At 45.1% G+C, this 9,645-nt stretch overlaps 1 pseudogene; it reads left to right on the top strand.

Annotated features, from left to right (window-relative positions):
- Window positions 1-291: 291 nt before the first annotated feature.
- On the top strand, window positions 292-887 carry LOC123586793 (annotated as a pseudogene).
- The last annotated feature ends 8,758 nt before the right edge of the window (window positions 888-9,645 follow it).

Genomic DNA, 9,645 nt, shown 5'->3' with positions numbered 1-9,645 from the left:
GGCTGGGTTCATGTCAATAGCACCATACTCTATGGCTCCACTGCATTCGTAGGGACTGAGGAGAGGAAGAGAAGGAAGCACTAACATTTCCAACCCTCTGCCACCTTTTCTGTGTCAATCGAGGGCAAGTCCAGGAGTAGACAGCCCTTTGTGTTAGCAGAGATGTATGGTTATCCCATGCCCTGGTTTGCCAGGGAGCTTCCCGCTGCACGCCTGTTGTCCCAGCGACGTTATCATGAGACTGCCTTTCACTCGAAAGTGTCATAGTTTGGCTTTTGACTCTTGGCTCGGAGGAGGCAAAAGTTCAACTGTCTTTGGTCACCCCGAATCCGGGTCCATCTGACACCAGCCCCCTCCACCAGGCCGCCTAAGTTTGACCCCAAGGAAATCAAAGTCCTATACCTGAGGTGCACCACTGCCAAAGTCGGTGCCACATCTGCCCTGGCCCCGAAGATCGGCCCACGGGGTCTGTCTCCAAAAAAGGTTGCCAAGACAACTGATGATCGGAAGGGTCTGAGGATTACATTGAAACTGACCGTTCAGAACCGACAGGCCCAGGTTAAAGTGGCACCTTCTGCCTCTGCCCTGGTTATCAAAGCCCTCAAGGAACCCCTGAGAGACAGAAAGAAGCAGAAAAACATTGAACACAGTGGAAATATCACCTTTGATGAGATTGTCAACATTGCCTGATAGAGGCAGCACCGATCGTTAGCCAGAGAACTCTCTGGAACCATTAAAGAGATCCTGGGACTGCCCAATCTGTGGGCTGCAGCGTTGATGGCCGCCACCCTCATGACATCATAGATGACCTCAATAGTGGTTCAGCGGAATGTCCAGCTGGTTAAGAATTACAAAGGAAACTATTTCAATAAAGGATCGTTTGACAATAAAAAATAAAAGTGTCATAATTTGGATGGTAAAGCGTGTGGTCATCCATTAACAAGACTTTGAGGGTGCAAAGGTAGGTCTAAGGCCAAGTAAGGAGGGGAAAGTGAGGATGCCTTATACAATAAAATGAGAAGGAGTTGGGTGGGGGTGGAGGAGGCTGTGTTGGGGGATAACAAGGAAAATTTTGAGGGGAAGAGGGGCTAAAATCACATAAAAGATTTTTACCAGCGCAAACCTCAGTAAAGCCTGCTTAACACAGCAATGCCCAATGTGGGTATTTTGGGGAAGGAGAAAGGGGACTGAAACCCACATCTTGGTCAGCATAGAGCACGAATAAGAAGGAAGTGGTCAAAGGTGCTATATGAATGAGTTGGACAATTCGGGGAGGGGCTGAATTCAGCTGGAAGTGAGTACAGGAACACAAACCCTCTGGAAATTCTCGGAAATCTCAGGGAGGGCCCCAGAGTTTCCAACAGCTAGAATAGTGAGCCAATGGTATTTAAATCTTAATGGATAGACTGACCTCCACATAAATCTGAGATGTAAAATTTAAACAGGTATCTTTATGGCAAGACTTCTTGGAGCCTCCAATATGTAATGTGCTTGGTGAATAGCTATGTAGCATCCTTTAAACTGTTCATATGCCCAAGGAGCATCCCATAGGGCAGGAATTATTTCTTGTAACACCTTGTGGGAAGAGCTGGAATAAGGGGGCAACTGCCTAGGGGTCACACTGTCACAGAAGGTCCCCAGGGACCAGGCTAGCTCTGCTTCTGCCCAGGGAGAGTGCAGAGTAGCCTTTAGACTTTCATGGGGGCAAGTGGGGTGACTGTGTCCAGCTCGAAGCCAAGACGCCCCCTCTACCAGCCTTGATTTCTGCACGAGGGCTTCCAATTCTTAATGAGGCAACAAGAGACATGTCTGTAGAGCAGCAGGTGTCAGCTGGGAGAAATTTCATACCCCTTCCAGGGGACATTTGAAGATATCAGGTGACATTTTTGATTATCACAATGAGATGGTGTGTGTGTGTGTGTGTGTGTGTGTGTGTGTGTGTGCTACTGGGACACACTGGGTAGAGGCCAGGGATGCTGCTAAATATCCTACCATGCATTGTATGACCCTCTGGAAGCTAGAATTAGCCTGCACAAAAAATGTCAGTAACACTGCTCTTGAGGATGGCTGCCCCAGGGTCTTCCTAGAGCTCGTGTGTGAGTCTGCCTTGGTGCTGGCTCCTAGGCTAAAATACAGATATTGCCCAGCTCTCTCTGCCCCAATCTTGGTACCCGTGGTGATTCTAACAACAGTAAAACGAACACTTAATAGTGATTAAGACATCTTAGCAACTAGAAGGGAGGATGACCAACCATCTTGATTGGCTGGGGATGGTACTGGTTTTAGCATCGAGAATTCCAGGTCCCAGGAAACCCCTTGGGTCTGAGCTAACAGCTAGGACTCCAATACTAAATCAATGTTTGTGACTTTGGAGCAAGCTTCCCTTCCCACTTCAGATGGGAGAATTCTGGACATCTCCAGCTAAGGTCTGGAGATCAAGTGAGCTATGTGCCCAGGCCTTGGGCTCTAAGATAAATTCCTCCAGCTCATCCTCAGAAATTGTCCACAGATCACCAGCCTGGAGGGGGTAGCTGTCTTCCTCTCTCTGTTACCCACCCGCACCCATGGCTCCTGCATCAGTCTCTGAGGAGCTGCTCAGTGCATTTTGCTGAATGAGTGAATTGATGCTGTTCTTCTGGAAGATTCTTGGGAAATTCTGTTAAGTAGGTGGAGGAGCTTCTAGACGTTTTGGCCATTGTTATTTCCCCTGGAAAAGTACAATTCTGCAGGGCCCTGAAAACCCTCAAAGAAAATGTATCTGTTTTAACAAGGACAGGGATCTGGAACATGAAATACTTTGCAAAGTCCTAAGAGAAATCTCTCTGTGTGACTGGAAAAGAGGTTTACTTGCTCTCTTAATATTTCTATTACAGGATAGAAAAAACCAGCTTCTCAGTGCCCAGCAGGGAGGAGTATTTTATCACTGACATTATTTAGAATTATTGGCAGAGGGTGATAACAAAAGCAGACTGCTTTTAGTTTCATTGTTTTAAAATCCCCTGCAGGGCACCTGGGTGGCTCAGTCGGTTAAGCATCTGACTCGTGGTTTTGGCTCAGGTCATGATCTCACAGTTCATGAGTTCATGAGCCCCGCATAGGGCTTTGCACTGACAGTGTAGAGCCTGCTTGAGATTCTCTCTCTGCTCTTTCCCTGCTATGCTCTCAATCTCTTTCTGTCTCTCTCTCAAAAATAAATAAACTTTTAAAAATTAAAAAAATAAAATCCTCTATAGACAACACACCCCTTTAACACCTGCCTCCCAGATGGACAGCTCCCACTGTCACCTGCATCACCCCCTTGGGTTACCACTGAGCTGACAGCGTAACCCAGCTGTTCGCTGATTGTGTACAACCCTTACCAAGTTAACTAATGTCCAGCCTTTTCTCATCTCTAAAATGGAAATAATAATGACTACCTCAACAGGAGTTGTCCGATGATGTTATATGAAAATATTCTGTAAACTATAAGATGCTATAGAAAATGTGAAGAGTTATTATCGGCTGGTTAATACAATTGATTATGTTCTAAGGAGTTATTTCTCATTGACTAGTAGTCGAGTGAACTAGAATCAGCAGGACTATGTTGCCATCACTCGAAGGGAGTGGCCATTATCCATTAACACGGGTAGTGTTTTTTGTTTTTTGTTTCCAAACCTGCCTCAAGTATCATTTAGCAGCAGCTTCTCATAAAAAGGAACTCGACAAATAAATAAATCACATGACCCCCAATTTTTCACTTCCTTAGGAGCTGATCATCTAAGTGGGAAGCTAAAACAGACACAAAAAAGTAGAAGACAGTTTGTGCACCGGGTGGGCTAGTCTAGATGGAAGAAAGGACACACTCGATGTGTAAACATCGAGTATCCCAAACTTAATGAAACTGACGAGGATCCTTGTTTTTAGAAAAAAATGTATTTCAGGCTTTGGAAAAATAGTGGACTCCTCTAATATACTCTGAAAACACGTTTCTTGGCGTAGATGTTCAAAACTTGATCTAGTAGGGGCGCCTGGGTGGTGCAGTCGGTTGAGCATCTGACTTCAGCTCAGGTCATGATCTCACAATTCATGGGTTCGAGCCTGATGCTGTGCTGACAGCTCAGAGCCTGGACCTGCTTCAAATTCTGTGTCTCCCTCTCTCTGCCCCTCCCCTGCCCACATTCTGTCTCTCTCTCTCAAAAATAAATAAACATGAAAAAATGTTTAAAAACAAACCTTGATCTAGGAAATTCACTGACACCCCCTGGAAACACACCAGCTGGGACAATCCTGACTGCATGAGGAAAATGGGGGGACATACAGGGGCCGGAACATGTTAGATGAATGTTCCCTGAGACCTGGTGTCTATGAATTGCTGTCTCATACCTCCTGTGTCTTTTCCATGATTTGGGGGTCTCCGCCTGTCCTTCTGATGTTGGAGCACCACAAGGCTCTCTCCCAGGACCTCCATCCCTTCATTCTACTCCCAAAGGCTTCAGGGACATCTGCTTGCTGAGGCCACTGAAATGTCCATCTCAAACTGTAGATAGAAGCTAGGGTTTCTCTAACAAAGACTGTGATGAGCCTCTGGGTCTGTTTCCTGACTCCCTTTTACTTTCCAGAATATAGCACTCACCACACCTTTGTGTGATTTCTTATCTGGAGTCTATGATCCCAATCCCTTGAGGATAGTGACCACGTCTATCTTCTTTACTCTGTATTCCAAGTGCTTAGCATAAGGCCAGGCGCATCATGGACTATCCAGAAACATCCGCAGGATGAATGAGTGGTAGAACCATTTAGGGGAGAACAACACAGTGGTCATGGTAGGAAAGCCCTTGATTTTTTCTAGAATAATTTTTTTTAATACCAGCTTAATTGAGGTCGAATTCACTTACCATACAATTCAGTGCCACAGTTTGCAGTCTGCCCACAGAGGCACATAACCAGCGCCACGATCATTTTTAGAACAACTTTCATCACCCCAGAAGGAGCCCTGCTCTCAGTAGCAGTTGCTCTCCATTTCTATTTTATTATATTTTATTATTTTTTTTTAATTTTTTTTTAACGTTTATTTATTTTTGAGACAGAGAAAGACAGAGCATGAACAGGGGAAGAGCAGAGAGAGAGGGAGACACAGAATCTGAAACAGGCTCCAGGCTCTGAGCTGTCAGCACAGAGCCCGACGCAGGGCTCGAACTCACGGACCGTGAGATCATGACCTGAGCCGAAGTCGGATGCTTAACCGACCAAGCCACCCAGGCGCCCCATCTATGTTATTTTTAAGAGGTAATAGGTTCAGTGGGTTAAGTGTCCAAGTCTTGATTTCGGCTCAGGTCATGATGTCACAGGTCATGCATTTGAGTCCCACATCGGTCTCTGCGCTGACAGTGCGGAGCCTGCTTGGGATTCTCTCTCTCCCACCTCTCTCTGCCCCTCCCCTGCTTATGCTGTCTCTCAAAATAAATAAATAAACTTTAAAAATGGAAAAGATATTAAAACCTAATGTTTGCAGAGTGTTTTGCAATGAATGGAGTGCTTCACGTGAACTCATTAATTCTTAAGCAATTCGGGGACGTGGGCATCTCAGTGCATCTGTCACTGAGGTCAAACTTTAGGGTATAGACTGAGGTCACAAATCAATAAAAAGTTTGAACTGAAAGGGAGGAGAGGAGTGGAGGGGGTGGCCAGGGGCAAGAAGCTCCTGGCCATAGACTGTTGACTCTGGGAAGGTGCAGGGCTTGGTGCTTGTCATGTGAACTTAGGGTTGTGCACTGCACAACCCCATGGCGTTGAGTGTCAACCTACTTGCCGATGCAGAACATCCATTAGGGGGTATAGAAAGTATGCAAATATTGCAGAAAGCAAGTGGTTTTCAAAATGATAATAAAAGTTCTGAGTTTGAATCCTGGTTCTGCTAGTTACTACAACCCTGAATTTGGGAACCTCCCCAAGTTTCAGCTTCTTTATTTTATTTTATTATTAAAATTTTTTTAATTTTTTTTTTTTTTTTTTTGAGAGAGACAAAGAGACAGCACAAGCTGGGGAGGGGCAGAGACGGAGACACAGAATCTGAAGCAGGCTCCAGGCTTGGAGCTGTCAGCACAGAACCTGATGTGGGGCTCGAACTCACAAACCATGAGCCCATGACCGGCGCTGGAATTGAGAATCCAATGCTCAACTGACTGAGCCACCCAGACGACCCCAGCTTCTTCATTTTAAAATAGTATCCTCCTTATAAGTTTGTTGTGGGGGTTAAATGGATTAGTGTAAAGAAAGCAAGTGGTACAGTTGCTGACACTCATTAAATAATAAAACATTTTATTACTAATGATAAACAGATTTGAAAAAAGTAAACTAAAGCCTTTGTGGCAATAACACTCTGTCATTACTGAAAAATGATCGTTCATTGCTCTCCAGATTGTAGATAATGGGCTCACTCCAATCCTGCTACTGGAATACATCTTCTGCAAGTAGAAGGGCAAAGTGATTCAAAAACCATAAGGGCACTTTCCTTGAACGTAGATATTCACTTCAAGAACTGAATCCTAAGGAAATAGTCTGAACTAAGGGGGAAAAAATCAGTGTGTACAAAGTTATCCATGATGGTGTTGTCTGCAATAGTAAAAACACTGGAAACAATTGAGGGATGACCCAAGGAATGGTTTGAATTTGGGTTATACTAGCAAAGTGGGATATTAGGCAGCCATTAAACATACCACGAAGGGATATCTAGGTGGCTTAGTCAGTTAATCTATCTTGGCTCGGGTCATGACCTCATGGTTTGTGAGTTTGAGCCCCGCGTCAGGCTCTGCACTAACAGCATAGAGCCTGCTTGGGCTTCTGTCTCTCCCTCTCTCTGCCCCTCCTCTGCTCTCTCTCTCTCTCTCAAAATAAATAAAATAAACTTAAAAAAATACCATGAGGGGGCACCTGGCTGGCTCAGGAGTTTGCAACTCTTGATCTTGGGGTTGTGAGTTCAAGCCCCACGTTGAGTGTAGAGATTACTTAAAAATAAAATCTTTAAAAAAATGCCTGAAAACTTTTTGGGCCCCGAGGGAGCCGCCTGAGCAGACACCCTGGGGAGAGAGGGAGCCTGGAAAAGGATGAAGAGAGAAAAGCAAGCAAAATACCTGAGATACGGCTAAAAGGGCGGTGACTGCCAGATAGTGGGAGCCTTCTGGATCTTAGTCAGGATCTTGGATTTCATCCTAAGTGCAATGGGAGGCCATGGGAGGCTTTGGCAGAGGATGCCATCACCAGAGCTGTGGGTTTTAAAAGCTCCTTTGTTACAGTGCGGAAAACAATTTGGAACAGTATTTTTAAAGAGCAAGTAGGCAGGGGAAGTATTATAGAAAATGGATCAGGAAATGGATTCGGAAAAACGGACTAGGAAAATGATTGCATAGTGAGCAGGGTGTTTTCTCTTTGCCTGAAAATTCCTCTTCCTGTTGACACACCGTTAAAGATGGGGAGAGAAAATGCTCTCCTGTAGAGAGTAGCTGCGTTCTCTGGGACACACTGGGTCCCACAGATGTTGGAGACATCGCACAGAAAAGGGCTTTGGAGGGGATGCTGTCTTACGAACTGTCCGGGGCGGGGAAGGGAAAGCATGTTATCGAGGTCCATCAGCCACTCCAGCAGGTGATAAACTATCAAAAATAGCTTCCTGTTGATGTTACAGGTATTATAACTTCATTTATCACTGTTCTGATCTCCCCTCGGATCCTGCCTTTGGGGCTGGAGTCTGTTAGGCTCAAAGCAGAGAGAGGAGAGCCATATCATATGGGGCTCCGCAGATGACGGGGGACTGTGTGAGGAACACATTCCCGGGGCCTCCGAGCCGGAGCAGGCTAAGCGCTTTTGCGGGTGAATCCTCAGCTCATCTTCGGCAAGTGTGTGCGTGCAGTCAGGTAGTGCATGAGCCCCTGGCATACCCCAGAGCCCTCAAACTCATTCACTCTCTTATCCACGCCACAGACATTTGTCAAGTACCTATTACAAGTGCAGGCAGAGTTCTGGCAACCCGGGACATGGAGAAGAATAAGACAGAGACCCCCAATAATTCTTTGCTATTTAGAGCAGAGTCGTGGATGATCTAACTACAACCCCTTCCAGTTCTAGATGAGGAAAATACAGTCCAGAGAGGTCAAATGCCTCAGATCTCTAGGGCACTGAGGTCCAAGTCAAGCGGACTTCCTATTATTCTAACACTGTCTAGAGAGAGTGCACAAGTGGAGGACCCAAAATACATCATGTTCAATGATCCTTAATAACTACATGATCCTGTGAGCCTCAGAGAGGCTCGTGGAAGGTTCTGGTCCAAGAGTGGTCCATGCAAAAGAACAGAGCTTCGTGAAGTTTGCACAACTCTGGCTGCTGCCATAACTACAACGGGTTCGTGTGAGAGGATAATCAAAGTGCGGAGATTTGTCTTGATTCCTGTAGGTTAACTGTAGCTCGAGTTGATCACTTAGAGATCATGGCAGAGTCGGGAGCAGAGAGAAGTGTAGTTGACATTAGCAGGTCAATGTGGAGGACATGGACAGTCCAGTTAGGAAATCACTCTTGTGTGTCCCCAAATCTTGAGTGACAGCAGGGCTTTGTGTTCTTAACACAACCCCAAGCAGCAGCTACCGCCACAAACGTATTTCCACAGTGAGCCGATGATACATCGAGGGTCATAGAACCCTGAGCCGGACTCAGCCTCGAGAATGGCTTTCTAACTTTCTTTCCGAGAATAAAAGTATAGATCGCTATCATTTGTTGTTTACCACAGAAAGGAACTTCTGTTAAGTGCTTTGCCTAATTATTTATATGACTTCACTTTAAAAAACCTTATGAGTTGTGGCAAGAGCCTAAATGTCCATCAACTGATGAATGGATAAAGAAATGGTGGTTTATATACTACGTGGCAATGAGAAAGAATGAAATCTGGCCTTTTGTAGCAACGTGGATGGAACTGGAGAGTGGGATGCTAAGTGAAATAAGCCATACAGAGAAAGACAGATACCATATGTTTTCACTCTTACGTGGATCCTGATAAACTTAACAGAAACCCATGGGGGAGGGGAAGGAAAAAAAAAAAAAAAAGAGGTTAGAGTGGGAGAGAGCCAAAGCATAAGAGACTCTTAAAAACTGAGAACAAACTGAGGGTTGATGGGGGGTGGGAGGGAGGGGAGGGTAGGTGATGGGCATTGAAGAGGGCATCTTTTGGGATGAGCACTGGGTGTTGTATGGATACCAATTTGACAATAAATTTCATATATTAAAAAAAAAACCTTATGAGATTAAAAAATAGGTATTTATTGTTAACCCAATTTTACAGATGAAAAAACTGAGGATCAGAGAGGTTAAGCAACTTTTGTCAAATCACACAGCTACCAAGTAGTATAGCAGGGTTTAAATCTGAATATATCTGATTCTGAAGCCATTATTCTATACTGGTTAACTTGTCCTGCGACAGGGAGGTGATATCACAGAGATTTATACAATCCTGCTTTCTTGGTTTCCTGTCAGGATCATTTTATCCTCATCACATCTTCTTCACTCCCAAATTTCAGTCCTGGGGGTTCAGCTTGAGACCCGCCCAAAGCGGGTCTATCACACAAACTGCAACAACCATCCTAGGTTGGCCCCATTTAATGTTGAATGGCAAAGAAATTGTCC

Source organism: Leopardus geoffroyi, chromosome C3 (genome assembly GCF_018350155.1).
Source record: "Leopardus geoffroyi isolate Oge1 chromosome C3, O.geoffroyi_Oge1_pat1.0, whole genome shotgun sequence".
Lineage (NCBI taxonomy): Eukaryota > Metazoa > Chordata > Mammalia > Carnivora > Felidae > Leopardus > Leopardus geoffroyi.
This window is presented reverse-complemented; position numbering and strand designations above follow the sequence as displayed.